Here is a 26446-nt window from a genome sequence, read left to right as displayed (position 1 = left end):
ACACTGTGCTTTTCCATCAAGTGTTCCAGGAGCAAGTATCCAGCAGTGTGGACTGAGTTTGACTTTCTGAGTCTGCAGTGTCTCTTGGTTAACATGGCAACAAGACCAAATGTTATTTAATTTTAATGACAGGTGATAGCAAAACAAAAGAGAAAAGGGAATGGAAGCTGATCAAAGTTCATAAAGACATGTATTTCCTTGGCTTTTTTTTTTTTTTTTTTTTTTCCAGCCAGACCTTTCTGGAGTTCTGCCTCTTTTGACCCTGGATTGTGGGGGGCTCTGAGCAAGTGTGTGCAGAGCACTGCAGCAAGCAGGGAAAGGGGCTGCTTGGCATTGCCAGCTTCTCTGTGTAAGTGCAGACCCTCCCTGCAGGCTGGGAGAGAGCAGTGATGTGGCAGCAGCTTCCCACTGTGCCTCGCTGCATTGGTTCCTGTTTGCTCTTTGATCTTTTCCCACACTGAGTAACAGGCAGCATGACTGCAATGTGATGCTCTGGCTGCAGACTGCATTGTCTTGTTGAAAAATGAATTGCCTCAGAGCCTTCAGTCTATCTCCTGAGCTATTTCCTGTTACAGCTAAGAAAGCTGGGACTTCCATGTGATTTTGAAGCTCCGAGTTCTGATGTACAGTGAAATCCTGTCTCTGTGTTCATTCATTACTGCTTCTGATCCCTTCTTTTCTCTTCCATTATCTCAAATGCTTTTGGAAACTTCATTTTCAACGCACTGTATCGTCTCACTCAGTTCCCTTCTGTGGGCATCATAGTTGAGTAGGAAATGCAATGTTGCTTTGAAATGTTTGCAGACAAGATAGGGAAAAATACATCTGTGAGTTATTAGGGGCGAGAATTATGTCTTTTACCTTTGGAGCTTACAGATGATTTTTGCCTTTTCATCTGCCAAATACTCAGACTTTCCAGCACTGTCTGCATCTGGAGGTTGTGTCTTGGCAGGGAATTATGTTGGCCATGCAGCCTGGGTGAAGCTGCCTTGGGCATCTCCTGAGCTCTCTGGCTCTGTGGCTCAGCCCTTCTGCGCACTTGTATTGGTTTCAGCATTTCACCTCCGGTCAGCCATGAACTGATTCTGTAGCAGGATTTTGGTATTTTATTTTGTAACTGTTCATCCTGACATGAACTGCAGGTTTCTATAAGAACCTGGGCTGTCCTCTTCCCTTGGTAGCTGAACACCTCCTTCCCCCAGCAGTGACAGCCCGTGTTTGTGACACATCTGCCTCTGCACAGTGGTGGCAACAGTTGGGTTTTTCCAGTGAGTTCCTGATCAGATCTCACTGGAGATTAGGCAAGGTAAATCCAGCTTTTACGTTGACCAGGCCATTTCCCTCTATAAACAATCTTCAGGCAAACCCCTCTTTTTAAATTGTGGTAGAGTTATCCCATTTGTGTTTGGAGGTCAAATCCTTGGTTAATGTTTCGTTTGCATGGCCTTTTGTAAATTGTGTCCATTGCATTCCTACCGTGTTCCTGGCAGAAAGGGAGGAGAGATACCGTAACATAAGTAGTGCCCTCATTCCTCCAGCTTCCCTGTGATACAGAGATACGTGATTGCCATTTGTTCTTACAGTTTTTGGCAGAAGTAATCTTTAACTCCAGCCACTAAAAGCATATTGGACTCGTGTTGGTTTTATTGCTAGGAGCTGCTTTCTAGAGGTGCCAAACACTTGGGAACTTCATTTGAAATGGCAAGTGTGTGGTGCTTCTAAAACCAGGTTTACTGTGGAGAGAAGCTCTAGGAGGAGGAGCCTTTTGTATTTTCATTTCTCTCCCTCTGCCTTGCAGGCATCTGTATCCAGTGGTGCTTCCCATGAGCACAGTTGGTGCCATGCTGCAGTCCCTGGGTTTCCAGCCCCATCATTAGGCTGTTCCACTCTCTCCACGGTTGGAAGGTGTTTCCTAGCTTGCAGCTCAAATGTATGGACGACCTCTACCCGCTGCCAACATCACAAGGAAGAAAGGCAAGATGCAAAAGCTGTATTTTAATTAGGCTACAATCTAATTAACTCACACGTGAAAACAAGGAGGCTGCACACTGTCATCTTCTTGCTCATCCCCACCTTCTTGGGGATTTGTTACCAATCTTTCTCTCTCTGTGGGAAGAACCTGGAAGCCAGGACTTTCGAGCTCTGTTTCTGGCAGTGCTATTGCTTCACTTGTGACTTTGTGCAAGTCTGTTTGGATTTTGCTTCTGGGAGTTTACAAACGTAGGAGAGAGACTAACACACTTCCTTCGCTTCTCAGCATTGATTGTGAGCCCTAATTAACACTTAGAAAGGAAGGGGCTTTAGACTACAGGGTGCTGCAGATGTATATTGCTGTGGGAATATAATTAATAAATAATAGCACATATGGTAGGGGAGTGCCCACACTGCATAGTCTAATGGTTTATTTTCATTATTTGTTTACTGCATACAGTCCATATCAGTCATACTATGTATCTCCTTAATTTTTCATTACTTCTTGAGAAAAACCTGGGTAGGAAATACTAATATTTTCCCTCCTAAAGTCCTGATTTAATGGTACTGTGATCCCAGGTAAAGGGAAACTCTTAGAGTGTGCTGCTGTTCTTTGGCCGCCAGTTCTCAGATTCCAGCTCTCCCATCATGGCCCTGGTCACAAGAGAATGGGACAGTTCTGGCCAGGTAGTCTGACCTGCCAAGCAAAATGGATCACAAACTTTTATCCAAAGATTTCTCCTTCAAGCTTAATAATTTCTGCTATGGTTACAGCAGGTCATTTAGACAGACATGCAGTGGGGATGCAGAAACTCTAAGTCCCTCATGGCAGAGCCATTCTTTCTGGCCCTCAGCACACCCTGCAAGAAGCCTGGCTTTCGGAGTCTCAGGGTTCTCGTTGCAGCTGCAGTCCTTAGGCACTGGGGTTCCACAGGGCCAGGCACTCTTTGGAGGAAGAAGCCAGTACATGAATATGTTGGGTGGACATTTTTTGTGCTGATGTCTGGTTATCCAGATAGTGGAAGCATCACTAAGAATCTCTTGAGGTCTCAAGTGTTTCCTTAACTCTTGTGCTTAACCCTACCAGGGAAATGCGTTTGTTTTACTTGATTAGTGTAAGATCATAAAATGGATCTAGCTGATTTATTTCCAGCAGCTGATGAGACCAGAAAGTTTGGGATATTGGAGAAAGCAGAGAATTTTTCCCCTGCTAGGAAGGGGCCAGGAGCCAATGGTAGCTGTGTGCTCTGGATCTGGAGAGCTCCACGCTCCACTAAGTGGCTTTGGGAAGGTTCATGGAGAAGGTGCCAGCAGATGGCACTCATGAATACACAACATTGTCTCGGGGTTTTGAAGGGCCCAAATCACTCCAGGAAGCATTCACCTGCTGCAATCACCCCCTGCAGGGCAGGTGGCCAGTGCTGCAGTAAGCACAGTCCTGGGTTGGTGAGACCCTGTTTCCATTCAGAGCAGCTCATCTTCCACTGGTGGGTACAAGGGCACCGAAGGGATGTAGTGATGCAGCCCTGCTAGCTCAGTGATCATGGTGCCACTACCAAAATTTGGGGGTTTTTGACAACAGGGTGGCCTACACAGCACCAGGCATGCTGGCATCAGATGGGGTGACACGTTCCTGCCCAGGTCCCCTCTTCTGGGACAGATGGTCCAGCTGCTGGCTGGTGCAAGTGGCCAGAATTGGGGCTTCATGCTGCTGGCATTTGTGCCTGGTGGGGTGAGCAGTGACATTCAGCTTGCATTAGAAGACAAAAAGAGCACACCAGGACATCTGAGGGCACATTTTCAACAGTCAGTGAAGGCAAAGTGTGGGCTCTGTTTCTGAGCCAGAAGAGCAGTCTGTTCCTGGTCCATGGGACTTGTCAGTCCAGCGAAGATTAGTGAGGCAAAAGCAAAGGCTGTAAAGCTCCTCCTGCCCAGCACTGGTGAGAGGAGGTGATAAGAGATTCATTGTACAACCAGGAGTTAACTGGCAGCAGCAGTATGAAGCAATGCCAATCTTTTTGCCATAGCAATTGTCCAGACATTTTGTTCACAGCTGGGATCCACCTTGCTGTGCAGTCAATCTGTTCTGGGCCATGCAGTGTTTCAAAAAGAGCACGGCTGCCACACAAAATCACGTGGCATTGCCCAAGACTGTGTGCAGGACTGAGTGTGAAAATCCATTTTGCTGGTGCAGAGCTTGGGGAAGGCAGGTGGTGAAGGGACTGGACCTCCAAAGGGCAAGGAGCCTCCTCTTCCCTCAGTACAGACACCAGTAAGTGTAGCTAAGGCTGTGCACTTATCTCCTTGGAGGAGCCGGAGCTGGGTACCAAAAGAAGGAAATATCTCATGGAACATGGAGGTTAGTGAATAGCTGGGCAACCATGCAGGATTGCAGCCTTTGTGATGCACGAGAGCACCCAACACTATTGCTGGGACAGGGGTTCTCTGAGCCCATGGGAGCTCACTGGATTCCCAGGTATCAGCAGGCCTGGGGTGGAAGGGGAGCCTGACCCGGCACTGCAGAGCAGAACAGGTCCAAAGCTTCCATCAGTCTGCATTGATGGCACGTGTTTATCGTGGTAATCAGACCCTCCAGCCCCATCTCATATATTAGCAATTGCAGTAGAAATAATAATTGGATTCGGTGCATTGCATTTCACATTTTAATGTCAGCTGAGGAATTCTTCCAGCTATTGACTAAAGAAGAGAGGGGCACTTCAGCCAGTGCAGTTGGTGCCTGTGTGCTACAGCAGAGAGCCTTGAATCTTTACTCCAATATCAACCACTTTACCTGATCAGCAGCTGCAGAGTTTCTTGCATTTTAATTTTCCAGGTCACAGCCCCAGTAAGCTTGGGAAGGGTATTCTCTAAGTCAAGATAGGCATTCTCTATCATGCTTTTTCTAATTGAAAGGCTTCAGACTTGCAGGCTGGTGTGGAAGTGCACAGACAACCCTTGTCTCTGGTCTTCTAGTGCTGGGAGAGCACTGCCCCGAGCCAGCCTGGTGGTAAACTCTAACTGTCATGGGACATTCTCAAGGCAATGAAGCCTTCCTTTGTGGAAAGGGAACCACATAAAGACCTTTTTCTTCTTCAGGCCCTGTGGGCTGATGTTATCCTGATGCCTATGGCAGCTTTGCATTGCAGCACTGGGAACCCACATTCTCACACGCCATCGTGCAGAGCTGCGTGTTTGCCATCCACAGCACCTTTGCTCATATTCACCCATGACACCTGTGGAGCTTTGAAATCAGAGTTCATACTGATCTAGCATGAGGGTAATTCTCAGATTCACTACATTTGCTGTGGGGAAAGTGGATTTTCAAGGGAGAGCTGAACCAGCAGGAGGAGGCACATGGACATAAGGATCTACTTTCATGTGTGGAAGGGGAAGGAACCACTAGAGATGAAAGCAGCCTCAGCTGTCTCATCTTCTTTGAAGGATTAACTCTGGCCCTCCCCTGTGATACCATGGCTGAAGGTGTAGGGTCTGTGAAGGGTGCAAATCTTTATGAGTTTGTCTGTCTGTGCTACAGGCCAGCCAGAGGTAACTCAGCCCAGGCTTGGAGTCTCTCTGACTGGGTTATTATGGGATGATGAATTGAAAGTAGAGTCTTTCCTCTTCAGCTTGTTGGTTTCTGGATGTAAGTCTGTATCTCCACCCTGTTTTGTAGTGCCTTGCTGCTTCCTTCACAGGTTGGCTCCCTTCCTGCTCCCGTGGAGCCTGTCTCAGGGCTCATAGGGAAATCATGACTTCAGTGGCATCAGACTCTTTTGCTTTCACCAGAATACCCTGAAGGCAGCAGGAGATGAGGTATGGCAAAGTTTTCCTGGCAGCTGCTCGACACTGCTTCCCTTCCACAGCAAAGAGCACTCCAGTATCTTCAGGCCAGAATCATCCCCACGTGAAATCTTCTGGTGATGGAGTGCAAAAAAGAGGTCTGAACCCCTGCCTAAGCCCTTTCTGCTCCTGAAAAGAGCCAGAGAGCAAGATTTTTTTATTGTAAATGTGTCTGGCCAAGAAACAGGCATTTTAAAAAGATTCAATAGTGGTCCCAGGATAAAACCTGCTAATTCCATTTAATTTTCTAACAGCCTTATTTTCTTGAATCAGTTCATTTTCATACCTTCCCTTTGGGCATTACCTTCATGTGCTTTTGGTCTGGGATGTTGAGATGCTCTGGACAGTCACAGGTTAAATTCTAGCCTTCACATTCGGCATTTCTAAAGCCCTGGAATGGCAGCTACCACCAATGGTTTACCCTTTTCAAGTCTGTACATCAAGGTGGGAGCTCAGCAGGTCTCCCACTGACAGAGCTGAGCTGAGGGCTGTGCAGCCAGGGCAGCTTCACACTTGCTCTACCTCAGTGCTTCATTAATTAGTCTTATTGATTTACATCAAGGTGAATGTAAATTAAAACCTCAGATACAGACACTGCCACAGTATGGTTAAGGCTGAACTGCCACAGTGTGGCAGTCTGTAAAACGGTGACATTGCACCTCTTGAGCCTCTCTATTTTGATGTCTCTTGGCAGGCACAAAAATTGGTACAATTCCTGCCCACAAGTAGCTGGGGAAAAAATGGAGAATGACTTTTGTAAAAATCTAGTATGTTGGCAAATGCTTTTCATATTAAAATAAAGATAAACACCCTGGAGAATGGTTTTTATATGTTTCACCCACCTCTAGACATTTTTCAAGCTGAAAACAGAGGCATGGTGATGTGTGGCTGTTCCAACAAAGAATCACTGTTGAATGACAACTATTTTTGGACGGGCTGCACTTGCCCATCTTGCTGTGGTGGTTTTACTGTCAGATTGTGCCTTTAGGGTGTACTGCACCATAGTCATGTATAGATGTTCCTACAGGGGAAGGGATCTCTCACCTCTGCTGAGATTCTCTCTTGCAGGGGATTGGGCATGGCCATGTCTTGGTAAATCTGGGGTCGGTTCTGGGCTCTGATGGCCTGCCCACACTCCTCCGGGTGAAGAATCTTGTTCTCTGGTGCCAGGAAGGATTGGAAACCATTCTGTGCTGTTTGGATAGGTAGGGTGGATCTTGGCTTTCTCAATCCTGAGAACAGAATCCAACATCTTGAGCAGATAAAACTCAGCAGGCAGGTGGGTCAGCTTTGCTTGTGTTCAGTCAAACGGGATGTTGCCCATGAAGGAGCATGGTGGATGTCTAAGTGCAAACCAGACAGGGTTGGACTTGGCAGGGATTCTCCTGAAAACTTCTGGGTCGCTCTGGTGTTTCTGCAGGAAGCTGGGATGTGTTCTGTTTACGAGCTGTGTTAAGGTAGGGCTCGATGCGTTCAGGCTGTTAGTCCTGCTGCTCCTGTTGGAAGGTGATTTAAATTGCAGTTCACACAAGTAAGACGGAGCTGGGAGTGACACTGGGGCTCCGTGGGAGGCAGAGCTACTGTACAGCTGCCACTGAGCTGCTGCCCAGCCTGAGCTGCTCTTTGCCTCGGTTTCCCCTCTGCCAAAACCGGAGGAGCAATGCTGTGGGAATCACTGAAGACAGCTCAGGTAGGATTGCAGAGCACAGGTCTCAGCAGGATCAGGTATGAGCAGTATATTTTCCCTCTGCCAGGCTGGGGATCTCCTTGCAGACATTCCTGTCCTTTCTGAGAGAGGCAGGACTTGTGAAGCTGCTGCCTGCTATTAATCTGAGAGGATTTCTGGTCTGTGTAATCAATTTTGTCTCAGCTTTGGATTTTATATCACACACCTCGCCAGAGTAGGAGAGCACTACATTCACTTTTACTAGCTCCTGGAGGTGGATTGTATCCCACTTGATTGTTTACAACAGTTGTGAAGATTCAACACCACTTTAATGAGGTATAGCAGTAGTATATTAAGAAATGTATCTATTAAATGCAGTCTTTAGTAGTTGATTGGTATTTAATTGACATGTGTTAATAGTCTAATTAGATCTCAGTTAAAGCCACAGTTTAAGCACTAATTTTGAATAGGGAAATCATGGTTTGAGGTAAAAATATGTACTAAAAGTACAGCAGCTTTTAATATAAAAACTTTTTTCCTAAATAAGGTGTTAAGTGTATTAATAAAGTATTATACTGATTTTAGCAAGTGCTTACACTTAGTAGATGTTTTTAAAACAGATTAAAATTACATAAAAGACACGTTCTATCAATTATTGCTGGAAGATTCATAAGGACATATCTATGGAGATAATTTCTGTCTCCTCTCAGGAAGGATGTAGACTTCATTGCTTTACAGGGAAGTTTTTACTTAAAGTTTGTTATTTAACACAAAGATGGGCATTCTGCTCCAGGAACTTGGTCCTGGGGATCAGTAGTTTGGCAAGTGAGCTTCTCCAAGTTCTGGTGTCATTGCCATCTGCAAAGACTGCAGCACCTCTATCCACTGTTACTGCAGCCACAGGAGATACCTCACAGGTCTCTTGAATACAGGGTGAATGAAATCCATGTTTCACAAGGACAAGGTGAAGGACAAAGGGTTTCCTGGGCTGAGAAGATCCCAGGGGAAGACACGGAGTTTGGTGCCTTGCATGATCCCACAGGTTCAGTTTTCAGGGGACAGCTTGCACCTGAGCTGAGAGAGATCCTCAGGACAGCAGAGTCATGCATGAATGAGCTGCATTGCTGTGAGTCTGTGCCCTGCCCTGAACAAGATTTGCAGGACAGGAGTGGGAAGTATTCGAACCATTCACAGAAGCCGCTGGCAAATGTGGTAAACTGAGGCACAGTCTTTCAGTGCCTTACCCTCCAGGAGGCAGCACGTGAGAGCTGCAGCGCCGTGGGGAGGCCTCTGTGTGCCAGCCTCACTGTGTCACTTGTCCCAGGTTGTTACTGCCCCGTTCCCACGAGAGCCCTGGGCACTTCGACTGCTCAGCAACTTGAATCGTTCCCAGGCAGCACCTGTGTGTCCTCCTTGCTCGGCCTTTGCCGGATCTCGGCGTTCCACCGCTGAGCAGTTGGGACCCTTTGGTGCTGGCAGGCTGCCTGCCCGTTCCCATCGCTACGTGTCGGTAGGTGGTTCCTGTCTAATGGAGCTCCTTTCCAAGGGGGGCTGGTGACGTGCTCCAGCATCGCCAGATGGTCCCTTACCTCTCCTTCTCTCGCTCTCCCTTGGAAACATTAATGATCCCTAAACCTCTCTGATGGAGGGGCTCCTTTTTGTGACAACCCCATTACGTGGTTATCAGAAGCCGCCACTATCCAGGTTGTCAGGACAACCAGCTTGATTCAGAGCCGCTGGGAAAGGTCTGAACCTCAGGCAAATAACCATCCCCAGCTCCCAGCAGATGCTCACCCACAGCCAATCGCCGGGGTGCTGGCGAGCCGTGACATCATGGGCCAAGCAGGCCTCCAAATTTAATTGCTAGCTTTCATCATCCCTCCGTGTCCCCTCCCCACAGTGCTCCCCACATCAGCCCCTGGCACAGCTCATCGGGTGCTGCTGTTGTGCCTTTCAGAGCCCGCTGGAGCCGCCTGCTCTCGGCAGGGCTGGCAGCGGGGCTCCAGGCAATGCAGCCCGGCGGAGGAGTGGGACCTGGGGCCAAGTGCTGGTGCCTCGGCAGCCTGGCATGGGGGGAAACTGCAGGGAACTGTAATACCCACAGCTCCAGGGGATGGAATAGGTTGCTCCTTATTGGGGCTTTGTTGATGGGGATGCATTGATGGTCAGGGTTGATTTTATCTGTAAGATGAGCTCTCTGGCTGCTACCACTGAGTGTGGGAGGTTATTGGGATCCTTAACGGGATACCCTCTCCCCACGAAAACCTACTAACACCCCATCAGCACTCACGCTGTATTGCTCAGATTGTGTCCTGTTTGCCAGCAAGGTGTGATAAATGTGGCAGAACCAGTTCTGGTGTAGATGAAGGCTGTGTCCACCCTCCTGCCCTGCTGAAGCAGAGGGGCTCACTCTGTGCCCTTGTGCCACCTCTGGACTCATGTATCCCACTGAGGTTACATCCTACACAGCACTGAACAAGGCTTCCCGCAGATGTGTATGTGCAGAGCTTTCCTGAATTCCTGTCCTTTGAGCGCATCCCATTGAGCTTTGGCTCAACAAGGAGTGTGTCCTCTGCAGGAGTTACCCCACTGCTTGTCCCAGCCCTCCTGGGTGCACACAGTGCTGTCACCGGGGTGGACACCAAATGCACCAGAAAATGGAAGGCCTCTACTTCCATTGTTGAAGGAAGATTTGCACAATTCCTGCTGACCTTAGAGGATCCTGAAAGTCATCTATCCTCTCTGTGGGAGTGGAAAGAACACTGACAATTTTCTCTGTGGCTCGACTGTAATCACTGCAGAACCAGCCAGCTAATTGACAGATTTGACTCATCCTGGGGAAGAAAACCTTGGTGAGACTTGGGCTTACAGCAGGAGGGGATGGTGGTGATTCAGTCGGGGCTGCTTGTCACGTCAGTGTGGACGTGGTGACTCAGTGAGTTCTTGCTTCTGGAGAACCTGACATTGACTGAGCTGTAAGGCAGCAGCCTGGTCACTCGTGGTCAGAGAGGATCACATGCCGTGCGGTGGGGTTTGTTATCTCTTGGATGTGGCCTGCCTTACCTTTGGCAATAGCAGCCACCAGAAGGTAAGTCTTTATTGCCTGCCCTTGGCTGCTCCATAATGTGTTATTACACATACTCTCTGCATCTCCATCCGGGAAAAATCCCCAACAAATCAAACAGAAAAATGATCAAAGGTATGCTCACTTTGGTATGTAACAGCACAACCCTTTCCACTGGTGGCACTTGGAGCTGGCAGAGCTTCCTGCCAGCCCTGGGACCGGGCACAGCCCCAAGCTCAGAGCGTGCCTGGTGCTCCCACCCCAGCACTGCTCGGTGCCGGTGTCCCTGCGGGCTCTGCTGCAGAGATTGTAAAATTTGTCATGCTTATATCTTTTTGTGTTTGTTTGTTTGTTTTGTTTTTTCTGGAAATATTGTAAACGTGAGATCATCCCCATCAAAGCTGGGTCTGTTTCTACTTTTGATTTCTTTCATGGAGGAGCTGAACTCGTGGATTCAGAAGCAGCAGGAGAAGGACCACACTTTTTCCTAGGGAAGCATAATTCTAAAAGAACGAGGGAGAAGGGAAAACACAGACTGTGATTTTTCTTCTGGCGCGTTGGGGGATGTTGCAAGGAAGCGTCCGGCGCCGGTTGCTCCATCCTCGCTCCTGCTGGGTTTCTCCCACCTTTGGATGCGGACAGGAGAAGCCCACAAGCTGTCACACGCAGACGTCATCCGGGGGAGCCCCGAATTTCACCGCGCATTTCCTATTCCCAGCGGACCGAGACCAGACGGCACGACGCTGTGTGTCGGGACCCCGTTCCCCCCGGGCCGGCTCCGGTGCCGCCTCCCGGCCGGCCGCACGGGCACCTCGGAGGCGACACCGTGCGAAGGCGCCCTGCGGGGCGAGCACCCCCCCCGCGCCGCCCTTTCCCCCGCGCGCCGCCCCGAAACACGAGATTTAGCCCCCAGCCCCAGCCCCGGCCCGCTTGTCGTCACCGCCCGCCCGCCGCGCCCATTGGCTGCGCCGGCGCCGCTGCGGCGGCCCCGCGACGCGCGGGGCGGGCGGGGCGCGCGCGCGGCGATTGGCGGCGCGGGGGGACGGGCCGCGCCCGGGGGGCGCGCGGCGGCGGCGGCGGCGGGGGACGGGCGGGGCGGCGATGAGCGACGGCGGCTCCAGGTAACGCCGGCCGGGCGGGCGGTGAGCGACCGCGGCTCCGGGTAAACCCCGGCCGCGCAGCAATGACCGACCGCCGTCGCAGGTAACCGCGGCCGGGGCGGTTCCGGATGACCGCGGCCGGGGCCCCGCGGCCGCCGGCGAAGCGCGGTGCCCGCGGCCGCGCCCGCGGCGCCCCGAGTCCTCCCGACGATGGGAGGATGACGCCGCGGGCGGGGCCGGGGCGCGCCGGTTGCCGGGGTTGTCTCCGGGGCGCCGCCGCCGTCGGTGACACCTGTGTTGCGGGGCGGCCGGCGGTGGCCGGAGCCCGGTGTCCTGCCGGAGGGGTTGGCGGAGCCGCGGCCGAAGTTGTGTCGGCGCCGGCACCGGCCATGAAGGCGGCCGCGGTGCGTGTGTTCCCCATCTCCCAACAATGCCGCCTCTGGGCTGCGCTTCTGCAGAGGAGTGAGAAATTCTGGGCTATAAATAACTCCGCCTTTTTTTTTTCTCTCCCCCCCCCCCCCTTTTTTTTTTTAAAAAAAAATATTTGTTATTGGCAGCGCACATCCGATTGACCTTGGCACCTGCCAAGTTGGTTTTTTTTTTCCCGAAATCCGTTCGGTGAAGGGTGGTCTCTCCCTGTGCGTGCACGGTGGTGCCTGATGCCACAGTGGAGCCGGTGCCTGTGCTGGGCTGTCCCTTTGTCCCAGACTTGTACAGCAGCCAGCCGAGGAAGTGCTCCAGCGTGATGCCTGGCCGCTCCAGCCTTCCCTTCTCCGGCGGGGAGATGCGCTCGGCGCGGGTGGCCCCTTTTGCTGGTCATGGAGGCAGTTTTCCACCGATGCCAGAAAGCGAGCCTTGTTCTAAATGCTGCGCGATATTTAACGTGGAAGGCTGAGGGAATTCAGGCAGGAGAAGCCATGGCTTCAGAGCGAGCAGCATCTGAAAGAGATGGTGGGCCCTGGCTGGGAGGAGCGGGGCTGTCTGCGGCCCTGCGGCCCCGGGGGCTGCGGAGGGGATGGATTCTGCCTCTCCCCGCTCCCTTCCCTTTGCGGGGTGGGCACGGCGTGTGCCAGGAGTGCACGGCCTGGCAGTCTGTGTGGAGAGTTGGGCAAAGCCCTTTAAAGGCTCCGTGCGCATTGTTGCCCCACCTGCCCGGATCCTGCCAGCGCCGGGGCTGCCCCGGAGAGGAGGGACGCTGCTTTCTCCTGTCTTTCTGGGCACGGTCGGGGATGCCTGCACAGGGAGCATGGAGGCCGGAGATCCGTGGCTTTGCTGAGCCACTCTCGGGCTGCCATGGACCGCCTCAGAGCGAGGAGGAGGGGAAGGAGGACGGGCTGTCGGGAGGGCCGGAGCCAGGCTGCTGCCTGCCCGAGGGGGACAGGGGAGAGGGCGGTGGGACCGACTTCGCTGGCTCCTGTCGTGTGAATCCACCTTCTCTGTGCCTGTCAGGCTGGGAGGAGGGTCTCGGGCGCAGCTCCGGAGCCGCCCCGGAGGAGAACGCCGTGCCGGGGGAAGTGGAACTGTGGCACATGGCTGCAGAGGGGCCTCGGGCTTCCAGTCACAGCTTCCCCAACGATGTGAGCAGAATGCGGAGGAAATGAGGGCTATGGGGTAACGGGCTGTAGGTTGTAGGGACGCGGACTGGTGGGTTGTTTGAAGCCGAGGAGTGAGTTGGATGTTGCTGTGGCAGGTTATGTGCATGGAGGGGAAGGATTGCCCTGAGCCGGGGGTTCTATGCTGAGGAAGGGTGATGCTCGTGGCTGGATGGAGCTGTGTGGGATGGAGCTGCAATCCTTGGGTGTACAACCGGGCAGAGGAGCTGGCATGGTGTAAGGGGCTGGCTGGCTTCGTAGGTGGGGAGCTGCAAGCAGCTGCCTCGGGGCTGCAGAGCAGGTTGTACTCTGAACCGAGACGTGCATGGATGGCATCTCTTCACTGAGTGACTCTGGATAACGAAAAGTAAGTCTCAGTAGCTCCTGTGAGCCTAGAGCTCCTGTTACAGGATTAAGTTTCGGACCTCATAGGCCACCACTTGCAGCAGCAACAGTTTGGGAGGCAGCTGTGGCAGCAGTGCTGCAGGAGGCAATGCGCAGGGGTGAGCTGCTTTGGTTGTCACAGGCCCTGGGCTTGGGCCTCATCCACCTCAGGGCTCTAACACAAGCGTGCTGGCTTTTTGTAGGGACTGGTGGGGGCTTTGTGCCCAGCAAAACTGTTGGAGGATTTCCCAGAAGTTGGTGAGCATTTTACTGATAACTACAGAGAACTTTACCTTTCCAGGTAGACTGTTGACAGGGCAATTTCCCTTTAAGGCTCTGACCAAAACTCAGAAAATGTGGAGAAGTTGGAGTCCAGATTGTCCTGTGTGTCTTGAGCTGACTCACAAAGTCTGGAAAAGCAAAATTGGGCACAAGAGGTTGTCTTCCTCCAACCCCCTGTATTTCTTTGCAGGTTTTGTACATACAGTCACAGGGATAGGTGAGACACATTCAGCTCTGTGATGTATTGTTGGCCATAACAAACCCAGCTCTTGTGTTAGCCATCTCCTGGCCTGGCAGCATTTGCTCCTGGAGGAGAGCTGGTTTGTGGGGATAGTTCTATTTTCAGTTTCTGTTCCCTCTGCCTGAAGCTTTCTTCTCTAATACTTTAATTGTGACTGAGGATGCAAGCGTCCCTGGAGCTGCCAGTGTTCTGGGATCAAAACCAGCTGGGGATCTGAAGGTCTTTCAGATCTGCCTACAGCTCCTCCTTCATTTTAGCCGTGTCTGCACAGAGCTGGTCGCAGGGGGGATGTTGCCAGATTTGGCTGCTGCTCTGGTTGGACTCCCTGTGACTTTGGGACATTAACAGTGCTGTCACTTTGTGCCTCTCTGGTTTGAGTACTGATTTCTGTTCTTGCTGTGCTACACAGTGGGCAGGCAGGAGCCCACTGTGATCTTCCTCTTTCATTACCATCCTTAGCTCATGCCAAAGGTGCCTGAAGCTTTTCTCCAGGAAGTTAATGAGGAGGGCAGCGGTAGAGAGGGGAGATAGGAATGTGAATTAACTTTCACCTGCAGAAATAAACTTTTTCATTCACCAGTGCTATTTTGTGTTCAGCTAGCATTTTTTCCCTGTAGCTCTGTTTTGCCTTTACCTTTCAGATACAGATAGTTGAGCTTGTGTACCTTCCTGTACGTTGGCTTTGATTTTCCTGTTACTTGAAGAATGGCATTAGGTAGTGGTAATTAGTAAGTTTCACTGGGCTGGGGTCAGCACATTCACTGATGTGAATGTCTTATCTCAGAGCTGCTGTCGCTGGTTGTCTCCTGCTCTTAGCAGTAATTTTATAATGGAAAAATATGACAAAAGTATCTGTGGTTTGCTAGTGGATAGTCTCAGTGATTGTTTCCAGGTGAATATCAGCAGCTGTGGTTTGTATGCAGTGAACAGCATGTCACTGTGCTTTGTTGGAGATAGCCAAAGGTCTTCTCATTTTCTATTGCACTGCTCCAGCTTAGCTTCAGCAGTGCACTGTTTATGAGCTGGCTTCCTCGTTTTTCTGAGATAGGGAATTGGGCTGCGAGGTGGCACTCCCTGACTGCCTCATGTGGTGTGGGATGTGGCAGGCTGGGTGCACCTTGCTCTGGACAAGCACCATGGCATCTGCCCTGGCAGTCCTGCTCAGAGGCATCCAGGAAGCCTGTGGTGTTGATGCAGTCTCATGTCCCTCTCTTCTGGAGCTCTTGATCCCAGGAAGCCCTGGGCAGGGGACAGACGTCCTACAAGCACTCCAGGTCGTTGGCTTCTGGGTTGGGAGGATCTTTGTGTCAGCACATCCACCAGCCCTACCTGCAAGTCTGGCTCTTGGAGCACTGGGCTAGGTGCACCTCCAGGTGCTCTGATGTCCTGCCTTGTATGTTTCCTTCCAGAGGCAGGCTTGGAAATCATGTCCCTCTTGAACAGGGCATGTCCTGCTCAGTTAGGAAACCTCTGCTACGAATGTTGCTTTGTTTTGCTCTAAAGACTTATGGTTATGGCTGTGTGCATTAAATATTCAGGAGTAAAACAGTGTTGTTACATATTCAGTGTGCTCATTTCCCAACATTAGTTGTATTGTCAGTTGCATATCTAGTAGTGTACCGACAGATGTGACTGAGTCTTGAATGATGCAGAGCAAAGCACATCTCTGTCCTGGGGTCTTTGCTGCCAGTTCCACAGCTGGAGTAGTATTCAGTGCCTCCACGTGCTGGATTTGGGGCTCAGTGTGTGCTCTGATAGAGCACTGTAAGGCTCATAGAGTTGGGAATGGCAAAGTTAAGGTTGGATACACATCCTTTGCTCTGCTCTGGTCGCGTGTGCCGTTGTACTGCCATCAGAAGCAAATTAAGGCAATTTGGATCCAAAACATGCTCAAGGAATCCTTGGGTAATTGCATGTTTATTGTCCCGGTGGCAAAAGTGTGCTTTCTCAGGGAATGGAAAGAAAGATTTGGATGTGACCCTTTGACTTCTGAAAGTGACACCTGGCACGTGGACCACTGAGCTCTGTGCTGTGGTCCAGCTTGCTGCTCACGCGTGTGCTTTGCTTTGCCACAGCTCAAGATACTGCAGTGTCATTTTTGTCCAGTCATAGATCTCCATAAGCCTGAAACAAATTGCCATTTCAACATTGCAGTATGGCACAGACTCCAGAGCCAAACCATTCTCATTTCCTTTCTAATCCTCAAGTGTTCAAAATGCTCTGGCACCTTAGCAGTCTCAGTGTTGCTCTGCAGGGTGTATGCACAGCTGGATGCACGTGACAGAGGCAGTACTAAAAACATTTTCTTGCCGTGTCACCTGAGTGGACTCATTTCTCCAGACAATGCTGTTACAGGGGCAGAAGCTGTTCCCCCTTCCCCTCCTCCAAGTCTCTGTCCATTTGCTGGCATCAAAAAATCAGTTTCCTTTATTTAGAAAGGGCACTGGAAAGTACTTCTCTGCGTCTCTGGAGGGGAGTTAAAGGCCTAATGTTTTCCATTTTCTGTCTGCTACTTCTCTATTCCCTATTGTGAAGGAGAAAATCCTCCAGATCAGAAATTTTCTAGGCGCTTCCCTGCAGAGAGTCTCGATTCAACCTGCAGTGCCCAGATGCCAGCTCATATTTATCAGGTGCATCCAGCCACTCCCCAGATGAACCACAGGGCTGCTGGTGCATGGTAAACCTGAGAGGGAAAAACTGAAGGCACGCAATTAAAATCCTGAGCATTTGCTAAAGCTGGTTTTAATGTCTCCTGCCCTCACAGGGAGAAGATTGTGGACTTGGATTTGGGATGCTCTTGATGTGTCACCAGAAAAGCTGTCATATGTGTGCTTGCAGAAATGGAGGCTTGGGAAATGCTTTTAATTGTGATTCAGCTCTGCACAACACAGATTGTCATGCTTTGAGCTCAGGTTTGTTTGTATCAGGGACAGACATTGATACCACAGCTCCTATTGGTGCATGAATATTTCAACAACTGAAGCGATGCCTGCTCCAGAAAAGAGCTGCTTACATCCACGTTTGATCTCTTTAGCAAGCCTAGCCAGCTCAGGTTGGCATTTCCTACAGATGTGGTCTACATCAGCAGTGCTGTGCTGTGACTCTCCTCTCTTCATTCCAGGGAATTCAAGCTGGGAAGAAGTGAGATTTCCAGCAAAAAAAAAAAACAAACCAAAAAACAACCAGGACTAAACCAGATAGAATTTGCTCCCTGAGTTGTTTCTTTTTGAGGAAGGTGCCTTTCACTTTGTAGGATGCATGGACCAGATAGAGGTGGGGTAATATTTGGAAGTATCTAGAGTGGCAGACCGTGGGGACAGTCTTCTCCTTTCATTTCTGCCCCACATCCTGTACCACACCTTCTATCCATGCTCTTGTTCTCTCTCCACTTCTTCTTGCATTAGGGGAATGCAGAATCTTCCTCTTTAGGGGCACTGATGAATAATGTTTAGCATTTCAGAAGGAATAAGCTGAGAGTGGAGTCTTATTCTTTCCTGCAGTATATTGACAGTTCACACACAGAGGTTGTGTCCTGGACCGTTCTTGAAATCTGTTGTGATACTGAACTGCTGGAACTTCAGCTGCCTTTATGTGTTTCTGAAGCAAATTGTCCACAGAGCATCTCTGATTAGGGAGCACTTCTATGCCACAACTTGTAATGGGAACAGAGCTTTTGAGCACCCTGCTCTTCAGGGCGTGCCCTGTCTTCTCCCATGGTCTGTGGGGCACCCTGGACACTCAAGGTCAATGCCAGTCTTCTTCCTGTAGTAAGGAGAGGCAATAAGAATCTGGTTACAAGGTAGTTTTGCAGTTCTTAGTCCTTGGCTTGGCAAGCTCTCTTTCCTCTCGCTTAGTGCACGCAGCAGCACGTGGATGAAGTTCCCAGGCCCACACATGATGCAAGAGGTCAGTTACCTGATTCTTGAGTACTCCTTGAGCTGCATTTCGTGTTGTTTGCATTGCTGATCTCAGCAGAACGGCACAGCCTGCCCTCATGGGTACGCCTGAACACGTGACTCTATCCTGCATCCATCCTGAGTGTAATTGCTTGTGTACTGGAATAGGAATTACACATAATCCCAAAATCAGCCCATAATAGGAGTGGATTTTGGGCGGGGAGAGGAAAAAGTTGTGCTCTTGAGTGATCCAACAGCCTCTAAAGAACAAGTCTCATCAGATGGTGGCTTTTGTTGGTAGGGTCTTTAGGCAGAAGACACCATGCACATGTGTGCCCTGCAGTGCTGGTGAGGCATTGCCTTGTGATCCATGGAGCTGGCTCCTGATTTGCCATGGAAAGGGCAGCTCAGGCTCCCTCCTGTGCTCACTGGAATTTTGAATATTGGTTCAAAGAGGGCACTGAGCAGTAGGTGCATGCATCTACCATTCTTCTGCACTCTGAGGATCTCGAAGCATATTTTCTGTGAAAACTATTTCAAAGACTTACAATAAGTGCCTGGAAAAAAAAGCATAGATGTGTTAAGAGAGGGTTTGACTGCTCCAGGGGGGGCTAGGTGCCAGCTTGACTCATGTCAAACACACTGGAAACAAAAGGATGAAGTCAGATACCCAAGGTCATCGGTAGGGTGCTGTCAGAGCAATGAAAGATAGTGGTTAGAAGTAAAAATGATTGAAGTTTTGTGTCCTGAGCTCGCCATGGGGAATAGTGGTGTTGGTGTGGCTGGGAACCCTGAAAACCTAGGCTAGCAGCTGCCTAAATGGGTCCATGGCAGCTAACAAGAACAATTTCCATCCAGCAGTGCCAGGGAGAGAGGAGCCCTGGCACCCCTGAGCCCACAGGGCTCATTTGAAACACACAAAGTGAAGGAGGGACACGTTGGATGGAGAATTGCCGCTTGTGATCTGTTAGGTGTTACCTGCATCTGACACAGGGAGCTTGAGAAGAGGTCTGGGTTCAGGATGTGCTTGTGCTCAGCAGCAATGTTCTGTCTGTGAGCAGAAGGACAAGGCTCCCCAGCCCCTGCTCAGCTGTCGCAGGCTGCTGCCGAGCCGTGTTGTCAGGTAGCCATTGCACTCTACACAGGTGGCCACAGAACTCTGTGAGGTTTGGAGTGGAAGATGTTGGGGATCCCTGGGAACTGGGCATTTAAAGGTGCTTTAGACCCTTTGCATTGGCTTTTCTTGTAAGCGTTTGGGAGGGGTGTCCTTGTACGCGTATATATCATATGCAAATAGATTTTGAGTTGTGTGTTTTGTCTGAATTTAGAAAAGGAGGGATTTGAAGAAAGAATCCTCCAGGAAATGCTGCTTTTGCAAGCACAGGCCTCATGACTGTGATTTGTGGGGGAGGAAGGAGTGGGAATGAGGGGGAGGTTCACTGAGGTTTTCTTCTTTTCTTGTTGCGTTTTGGGAAAACTCCAGCCAAGGCCCACATACAGTCGGATGAATCAGCCTCCCTTTTGCCATAAGTAATTGGCAGCTCTAGCTGCAATGCAGTTTTGATGTATGCCTAATACACTTTTCCTTAGTTAATTGAGAAGAAACACTGCAGTAGATGTATGATGTTGAGTTGGCCTTTGTATGAAGTCTTTGAGCTAGTAGGGAGATACTGTAGGCTGCTCCTTGAGAGGTTGGAATTTGCAAATGATATTCCGTACTCTAGTCTGAAGGCTGTCATTGCTGTTCATCTGCTGGAGAAAATACATTTCCTGTCTCATACACGTGTAGAGAGCACTGTAAGTTGGCACATGGCACTGTTACTCAGTGCAGGGTTTCCTTGGAAGAGTCTGATTTTATAACAACTTCAACAGAATATTCATGCTCTTAGATGAGTGACTGTTCTTGTGCTGACAAATAAAGCATTTTGGCCTTCTCATGTTCCTGTAACAAAATGAAAATCACTTGTTTTCTAAAGCATCTGGTGCCAATTTAGACTCAGAGCTTTCTGTGTCTGCTCTAGGATTTCCACTGGGCTCGGAAAACTTACCAGACAAGCTCAGCATTCACCACTGGAAGAATCTGGAGTAACTGGAGGGCTTTCTTGTCCTGGAAACAGGACATGGAGCAGTTGCCCTTGGCAGGCTAAAACTTGCCAAATGCCTTGTATTTCCTGTTGGAAGCCTATTTTTACATGGAAGGGCTATATTACTTTCACAACTGTAGTATCTGTTGGTAAATATTAGCTTTAATAACATGCACTTCACTTTAGCAGACTATCAGCAGTGCAGTGAAATAAGTGTGCTGTACTGGGGCAGTAGCATCAGTGTTCTTTTCTTACATTTTTATAGCATTTGAAAATGCATTAGAAGTAAGTCCCTTTGAGGAACTCGTAGTCACAAATGTGATTATCTCAGCCTTGGAGTTTTAGTCATGGCCAAAGCTTCACTATATGTTGTCTAAAAAGAGAGAATAAGCCTGGCTTTGAATTATTTTTTTAGGGGATTGCTTCATATGCAAGCATCATGTGACCTTCCTCCCTCCAGTTGTTCTCAGGTGGAAGAAGACAGGTACAAGTGTAAAGTCTTCACAAGGGCATCTGGAACAGCTGGCTCTGTAGCATTTTGCACCTGAAGTGAAGCACAGAAATGGTTCTTTTTGCTGTGCACCTTTGTAGGGTACAGAAAGGACTCTTGGATGTTTGAAGATACACATTGAATGCAGCCTGCTCCTTTCCATGCATACTTAGCAGAGGAACACTCCTACTTGTTTGGTTCAGTGTGTTACGTGTGTCTGGAGAGGGGTTGTGTGGAGGCCATTTGGGCTGTGCTCTTTCTCTCTCCAGTTCACTGGACAAGTGTTCTATGTTTTCTTCAGCATAACTTTGAATGGGCATTATTTTACCCCATTTTGGAAAGGAACTGGTATTTTTACAACTCAGGGTGATACATAACTAACCTTTTTCTTTCCTGAACAAGGTGTTTACATCATGATGCAGTAATCCTGTCTGTGGGATAAACCATCCTCTTTCTGTGTCTCTGCTGCTTTTATCTGTGTTTGTGTGCACGGTGGGGAGGAGACATGGGGGGAGAGAAAAAGTTTTGATTCTGGCTAGTTAAACTGTGTTTAGAGAGAATAATATGTGGGTTGTGAGATGCAAAGGGCTTTTGTCTCAGAGCTATTGCTTTGATACTTTATCCACAAAGAGAAGCTCCACAGTCTCAAGTCAGAAGAGCCTGGGGATGAAATTACACCTTTGCCAGGCTATGACAGGTTAAACTTTATGGAGATGCAGGTAGCAAATTATCCACAGTCTGAATTGCAAAGGAGGGGTTTAAAATGGGCTTTAAAAACCTGCTGGGGAGATTAAGTGGATAAAAATATTTAGTTCTTGTGTCCTCTTTTTGTCATAGTGCTCAAAGCAATCTGTGCAGGAAGGAGGGACAATGTTGTTATCTTGGAATTAGCCCGGAGGAACCTGAGGGATGAAGCGGTGGCAGTATGGGTGGAACAGGGAAGAACAGGAGCCAGCAGCAGGACCCAGCCATCTTACTGCCTGTCTCATTCCCTGGCCATTAGACTAAGCTGCCTCCCTGCTTGTTGCACTTTCTAATTTGTCCTGGATGTGTCTGTGTGCTTTTTCCCAAGTCAGTTTATGCCACAGTATGTCATTCATGGCTAGCCCGGGGTGTGCCCAGTGAGGTATGGTTCATAACTATTTTTGATTCACTTACCAAGGGATTAGGTGACGTGGTTGCCTGGACAGCAGGGGCTGTACTTGGTGACCCAGTGAGTCTCTCCCAGTTCTGTGTAACCTGAGGTGATGCCATCCAAGCTGCAGCAAGATGCCAGTGATGTAATTTCACACTGTCTGGCCTGAGCACCAGTGAAGGCAGGGAGGCTGCGCATGTGTAAGGCAGGCTGAAGTAGAAGACAGACGGGGTTTGATTCAAAATGAAACCAGGTAACTGAGCAAAGTGGAGCAGGTGTGTTAGTTGTTGACTCCATCTTTCACCTGCTCTGAGAGGAAATAGCTCATATTATTTTACTGAACAGCTCTGAGTCTGTTGCAGATTCAGACAAATAACTAACTTGAGTCATCAGGTTGTAGTGTCTCAACAAACTACTTAAGAAGATGTCAGGTCCTCTCTGTGGGTGGATGCTAAAGTGGCAGAACTCTCAGAGAAACACATCTAAAATCACATGAAGACTTCACTGTTAGCATCATGCCACGTTTCTGGCAGTGGTAGAGCACATGTCTTCCCGGCTGGAAGTGACAGACAGCCGTAGCTGTCAGCAGGACAGGACTGTGCTGGACCCCTTGCAGGTCGTGCTGGCGTGGGTGCAGTGCTGCACTCACATGCTTTTGCAGCTCTCAGAGCAGACACGTGCATGCACTTGGAGTGCAGGCAGGGAGCTCAGATCAGGCTGTGCCCATCTGTGGAGATGGAGCTGTGGCTGAGCAGCCCCTGCTCCAGTCAGAATGGACGCCGGTGATAACCGCTGTATCCTCAAGATAATGTTTCTATGCTTTGTAGCGTAATGTCTCTTGTCCTTAATTTATTAAATCCCAAATCCAAGAGTCTTCTTATGGAGATCACATGGCTGACAGTATTTGCATCCGTGTTTCATCTGTACTGACTGTTGATGCAGGTAGGCTCTGTGTAGGTTGGTTCAATGTCAGTGTTTTAATGGAGAAGGGGAGATTCCTAAATTAGATTAATTCATTATGCTCTTTTATAGTTTTCTGTTACTAGAAAAATTCTAGCAAATGGGTGTGTACTAATTTATTTGCATTATTGGTTTGGGTCTGTTGTATTCATTGTATCTCAGTGTAGTGGAGATGAGAATGTTTGGACTCAAATTCCAAGGAAATTACCAGGTTTGAGAAAAACCATGGCCAAAGCAGCACTTCCCATTGACTGACTTTTCAGCAGCCATTTGTTATGGTAGTTTTGACTTTTTTTCCCTGCCAGGCTAAATTTCAGAGCAGCACTGATTGTTGTTTCTTCACAGGACTCGTGATTTGCTGAGTTACAGGTAACAGCAGCTTTCCCCTGTCCTTAAGGGGTCGTTCTGCATGTGTGTGTGTGTTCAAAAGCTGCAGAATCACATCTTAAAAGCAAAGTCCTTTAAACATGCTTAGCTTAGTGTAATACCTTTCCTTTTGCACTTAGTTTTAAAGGCAAATATTATAAAAACAACTGTCAGTGCTTTGATGTGGGTTCCTATTTTTCTCATTGGTGCTGTTAATATTGCATGCCCAGTTGCTCCATGGTGGGTGTCAGTGCTCTGTGACAGCAGCCATCTGTGAGAAAGGAGCTGCTTCCTGGCATGGAGTAAAATTTAGGCCAGCTGTGGATGCTGGAACCACATCTTAGAGCCTCTTCCTCTGGGCTCTCCCTTCCCTTTGCTTTGCCTGAGCAGAATTTCTGGTACCCAGAGTCCCACAGCCTGTGGAGCTGCATTTCTGTGTTGATGTCTGAGCCTCACACTCTGAAGAGAGAAGGTAGGGCCTGAATTACTGCCACCCTGTGCTTGTTCTGGTGACATTCCAGGGGGCTGGATCCTCTCAACTCAAGGGCTCACACATGCCCTTGTTCAGGTTGAGCAGCCCTTGAGATGTCACCCCCTGCACCCATTCAGCACAAGTGGTGTTTTATGGGTCCTGTAAAACAAGTGAAAATGCAATTACAACTCTGGCCTGATACTTTAGAGGAAGCCAGTTTTTCTGTGGTTTTTTTCTATTATGTTGGGGAAAACATTCTCTCTCTGCCCTTTAGCTTTAATTTCTAGGCATATAACCAGGTTAGACTTGCGAGAGCAGGGAAAAATAAACTCTAAGCAGCATCCCAGCTAAGTCGTAGATATAGAGGATGTGTGTTTTGCCCGATGTTGAATTATTTTGCAGTTAAACTTCTGGGATCTGAACGGATTTCCAAGCCTATGTCAGAGCTCTCACAGAGAAGGCCTGACAGAGATTACTGTCAGCAAAAAAATAGTCTGTCAGTCCCGTTTTCTTAGTCTGAGTTAACTGCTCTGGAGTGTCATGACACACCTTCTAGCTTAGAGGACAGTCTTTATGAAATATAATGATTATTGGCCAAATTCTGCCTGCAATTATGTGGTCTGACCTCAGCTTCTCATTTAATTTACAGAATTGAGGTTTATAAAATAGCTGTGTTTAATAACGCATCAATTCTTATCTTGATGTGACATCCTAGATGGCGTTTGCGATCAGAACATGGTCTCAGGATTTCTGCTGTTTTGCAGCACGCATTCTTTCTTTCTGTAGCTACCTTCTAAGTCCTTCCCTCTCACAAGATTTTGTTTCTCAGGAGTTCTCGGGACAGGCATTTTTCAGATCACCGCAGGCATAGGCCAGTTACTCAGAAAAGGCCTTTAACCCTGGAGGTGCTTCCTTATAGACAGAGGAAAGATTACATGCTTCTGCTCTCTGGGCATTCTTCCTTTGGAAGAGTGGAAACTTGTTTTTTTGAGGGCAAACAAACCTGCAAAGACTTGGGAAGTGATTCATCTCCATTTACAGAGTCTTCAGTATCAGCTTGTCAGACTGGGTTCATATGTTGCACTTTATGATATAATACCCCTGAATGTAAATTAGATCAAGACACTCTTAGAGTTTGCAGCAGCCAAAGTTATATTAGTGCTGATGATAATTGCTGAAAGAGTAAAATGATTACCCCAGATAGTTGTGGCTGAGTTCCATCAGAAATGCTGAACACTCACCTTCTGATAAAGGGCCCAGCTTTCAACTGTTGTGAGACTTTGCTGAGCTGGGAATGGTGAAAGCCCAGAAAACTGGCACAGATTGTGTCTTGGTGGCTTGTCAGATACAGGCCCCATGGAAATGTTTTGTGGGATCAGAAGATAAATTTGAACAGGGTTTATGTGGTTTTTCTCTCAGACTTCTGTGCCATAGAAGTCAGTGGAACCAGTCAGAGCCAAAGGGGCAGAGCCGCTTTCCTCTTCAGCTCACAAGTCATCAGAGATTTCTGCTATCTGATGTGAATCCTGTTTCAGACTTCAAGGAATGCAGCCCCAAATCCTTCAGTGGCTCCCAGGTTTTTCATTGCAGGTGCCAGAACCACTGTTACACCCTTGCTGTGGTGATCTTGGCGGCCAGGACCTGAATGGTCTGTGGAAGCACCAGGAGCTGGCTCAGTCATGTAGGGTCCCAGAACTGGAGAATGGCTTGGGTTGGAAGGGGCTTTAAAGACCATCCCCTTCCAACCTCCCTGCTCTGGGACACCTTCCACTAGACCAAGCTGCTCAGGGCCCCTTCCAGCCCAGCCTTGAACAGTCCCAAGGATGAGGCAGCCACAGCTTCTCTGGGCACCCTGTGCCAGGGCCTCACTGCCCTCACAGGAAAAAACGTCTTCCTAACATCTAATCTAAACCTGCTTTCCATCAGTTTGAAGCTGTTCTTTCTCCTCCTAGGAATTCATGTCCTTGTGAAACATCTCTCTCCAGCTCTCTTGTAGCCCATTTAGGTACTGGAAGGAAGTTCTGGGCTTGTCAGAAAAATGGGAGCAGCTTGTTTTGCTTGTAAATCCCCTGCTTTGAGTGGTGTAGACAGCCAGTGTGAAATGCTTGTGCAAATTCCAGCCTTTCCCTTGTGCATTTGTGCAATTGGATTGTCAAACTAAGTAGTACTGGCTGCTGAAAGAGTTAGGATAGAGTTTAGATGTGTTGGCATTGCAGTTTAGATTGTAATAAATAATTTTCTAGGAAGAGTCTGGCCAGTGTGTTCCATGTTGTCAGCTGGGTGAAAGAGCTGAAGGAAAGGCTGATGAGTTCCAGTAGATCAGAGTCCTGGTGGTCCTCTCCTTCCCTCTGGTGGGAGTTATCATCCTTAGAGCCAAGTCACAAGAATGTCTGCCTCAGCGTTTGTTGCTGCGCAGTAGGAAAGTTATCCCAAATCCCCTTGGTGGCACTTTAAGTTAAGTCAGCAAATGCTACACAGGAATAGTTTAGTGCAGACACATCCTCCTATCTGCCAGTGTCTCTGGGTGAACAGGAGCTTTTGGCAGAAGGGCTGCTTCAGAGAGTCTCACGGGACACAGCGGTGTCACGCGGCTGCCTTTGCTTGTTAAGGGTGTGTGGCCCTGTGCCCATCTGCAGAGCTCTTTTAAAAGGTTCTAGGCCAAGATCATAGTTCACTTGTTATAACTCACATGTTACATTGGAGAAACTGATTTGTGTTGAGTCCAGCATCACAGGTTCCTACAAAGGAGAGATCCAAGTTGTCTGTGGCAGGTATGTCGTGGTAATAACGGGAAATAACAGTCCTTCACCTTCTACCTTCTCTAAGCACTCGGCAGTCATTAATGAATTAATAATCTGCACAGAATCCCTGGGAGGTGGCCAGCAGGTTGTTTTTTTGTTGGA

At 49.0% G+C, this 26446-nt stretch overlaps 1 protein-coding gene across 4 annotated transcripts in view; it reads left to right on the top strand.

Moving 5' to 3' along the window:
* PAK3 (p21 (RAC1) activated kinase 3) overlaps nt 1–26446 on the top strand; it is a 101598-nt gene that overhangs the window by 29469 nt on the left and 45683 nt on the right. The window contains exon 1 of one of the 4 annotated variants that reach the window (XM_040084269.2): nt 11614–11662. The exons of 2 other annotated variants lie outside the window; for them this stretch is intronic. The gene's annotated coding sequence lies outside the window, so the exon portion shown is untranslated. Of the gene's footprint in view, nt 1–11613; nt 11745–26446 lie in introns of those variants that run through there. One more of the 4 variants, XM_040084268.1, reaches the window with a different exon arrangement.

The sequence above is a fragment of the Hirundo rustica genome, chromosome 21, assembly GCF_015227805.2.
Source record: "Hirundo rustica isolate bHirRus1 chromosome 21, bHirRus1.pri.v3, whole genome shotgun sequence".
Taxonomy (NCBI): Eukaryota; Metazoa; Chordata; class Aves; order Passeriformes; family Hirundinidae; genus Hirundo; species Hirundo rustica.
This window is presented reverse-complemented; position numbering and strand designations above follow the sequence as displayed.